Source organism: Stegastes partitus, unplaced genomic scaffold, assembly GCF_000690725.1.
Source record: "Stegastes partitus isolate 25-593 unplaced genomic scaffold, Stegastes_partitus-1.0.2 Scaffold1381, whole genome shotgun sequence".
Taxonomy (NCBI): domain Eukaryota; kingdom Metazoa; phylum Chordata; class Actinopteri; family Pomacentridae; genus Stegastes; species Stegastes partitus.
Window position 1 is genome coordinate 29,795 of NW_007579112.1, and position 2,668 is coordinate 32,462.

At 47.5% G+C, this 2,668-nt stretch overlaps 1 pseudogene; it reads right to left on the reverse strand.

Moving 5' to 3' along the window:
• The window catches only part of LOC103370169 (RLA class II histocompatibility antigen, DP alpha-1 chain-like), a 15,172-nt pseudogene extending 12,709 nt beyond the window's left edge, over positions 1–2,463 (reverse strand).
• Between the last annotated feature and the right edge of the window lie 205 nt (positions 2,464–2,668).

Sequence of the window (2,668 nt, forward strand, 5' to 3'; positions counted from 1 at the left end):
CCGTGCTTCACATCATGATGAAGACATTAACTATTAAGGAACTGAATTGAGTTCATCTGTGATCCAGCAGGAGGCGCCACAGTATCACTGTTAGATTCTTATTCATTACTATCTGTTCAGGAAATGTATCGTGTTATTATCAGATGCTAATATAATATAAAATAATATAATATAATATAATATAATATAATATAATATAATATAATATAATATAATAATAAAAACCAAATAAATCCTAAATTTAATCAAACTGTCCAAACATCCAGATTCCACTGAGATTCTCTATTAATTGATTTTATTTCTGTACTTTCTGGTAATTTGGATGAAACATCAACACACTGCAGATCAGTGTTTTAGTTTTATTTATTTAGTTTTTAATCAATATTTGATGTTTCAGGAAACAATCCCGTCCAGCTCTGAAAAAGAGAATCATGAAATGAACTTGTCACTGAATTTAAATGATCACATGAAAGGAAAAGTCAATGAATGAAGTTAAAGCAAATCAACTTAAATGATCTGTTTGCTGCAGCTTTCCTTCCACCTGAGTTTTAATAAGCAAACAGTCGATGTGAAGACTCGAGAACATCATGACATCAGAAGCACTGAGGAGCAGAAGAACCAACATCAACACTTGGACTGAAGTCAGAAAACACGTTTAAAGAGACCAAACGTAAAGTGAAGGTGGTCGGATCTGAGAGAGCTGAAGCAGGAGATTAAAGGTTGATGAGAAAAACCAGATTTAAACTGACAGCAGCTCCGTCTGAGGAGCAGCTGCTTGTTCTTCTCTTACTGGGATGGACTTCAGCTGAATCAGTACATCAGCAGATGTTCCTGATCGACCCGTTTCTGCTTCTCTAAACACAAACACACAACAACCAAAGACTCTCTGGTTCAGATGAACTCGTCAAGTTCAAACATTCTGACAGAATCTTCTTGGATCAGCTTCATATGAGATTTAAAGATTGATTTAAAACTAAAGTCAAGTTCATGTAACTTCAGTTGTTTCATTTTCCTTCCTGTGAGCTTCTTCACCTGCAGGACGGCTTCAGCAGCAACCTGCTGACCTGCTTTACTAGAGAAACTAGTTAACCTGGTCAACTAGAGAAACTAGTTAACCTGGTTAACTAGAGAAACTAGTTGACCTGGTTAACTAGAGAAACTAGCTGACCTGCTTCACTAGAGAAACTAACTGACCTGGTTAACTAGAGAAACTAACTGACCTGGTTAACTAGAGAAACTAGTTGACCTGCTTAACTAGAGCTACGAGTTAACGAGGCCACCTCAGGAAGCTGATACCTCTGGTGGGTTTCAGGTTCACACACAGACCCTCCTCAGCTCAGCTCTGACCCAGTCTGTGTCTGAGGTGTTTACTGCCTGAAGGTCAGCAGGTCGGATCCACCAGAACCACCGGAACCACCAGATCTACCAGATCCACCAGATCTACCAGATCCACCAGATCCACCAGAACCAGGTTCCGGTTTCACTCAGGTCCACAAATCCTCTTATTTAAAACACACTGTTTGGTTCTATGTGTAGACCTGGTCCTGGTCCTAGACCTGGTCCTGGTCCTGGTCCTGGTCCTGGTCCTGGTCCTGGTCCAGGTGTGTTGTGTTTGAGTCCAGGCAGTAAACAGGACATAAATAACTCGGGTGTATTTACAGCGGGACCTGTCTGACAGGAAGCGCTTGTTTTCTGACACCCGACACCGGCCTGGAGGTCAGGGTGCAGCGAATGCAGCGCTCCCTGCCACGCTGCACATGCTGCGGCTCAGACAGGCGGCGGGTCGGGGGGCGCTGGGCTGATCTCTGCTCCGGTTCTGTTAATCATTGCGGGTCAGCTGGTCGCTTATTGACTGCAGCAGCTCCTTGACAGGAAGCAGCCGAACTCTGGCTGTGGAGTTCAAGCCTCCACCGGCTCCTCCTGCTCCTCCTGCTCCTCCTGCTCATCCTCTCTGCGGCCCGAAGCTCCACCCGGCCGGCGCCTCCTCAGGAGCGCTGACTCGACCCAGAGGCGCTGCTTCACTGTTACTCAACCAACTTCTGGCAGACTCCAGGTTCCACTGCAGCAGCAGGACAGACCAGACAGGACCAGGACCAGGACCAGGACCAGAACCAGAACCAGAACCAGGACCAGAACCAGAACCAGGACCAGGACCAGGACTAGGACCAGAACCAGAACCAGAACCAGGACCAGGACTAGGACTAGGACCAGAACCAGGACCAGGACTAGGACTAGGTCTAGGTCTAGGACCAGAACCAGAACCAGAACCAGAACCAGAACCAGAACCAGCCCCAGGACTAGGACTAGGACCAGGACCAGGACCAGGACTAGGACCAGGACCAGGACCAGCCCCAGGACCAGGACCAGGACCAGGACCAGGACCAGGATGTGTGCTGGGGAGCGGGGCAGGGCGGCTGCTCCGGACGGCGGCTGGGGTTGGGTGATCGTGTTCTGCTGCTTCATGGTGACCATCTGCACGCGAGCAGTGACCAGGTGAGTCTGGACCTCTGCAGCGCCTCGGTTCTGACCTGAACTCTGAGCATCTGGACCAGAACCAGCAGCAGAACCTGACAGTTGTGAGTTAGTTTAAAGTGACTCCATCAGAAACTAAGTGGACGAACCACAAAGTAAAGTGTTACTGTGTGTGTGTGTGTGTGTGTGTGTGTGT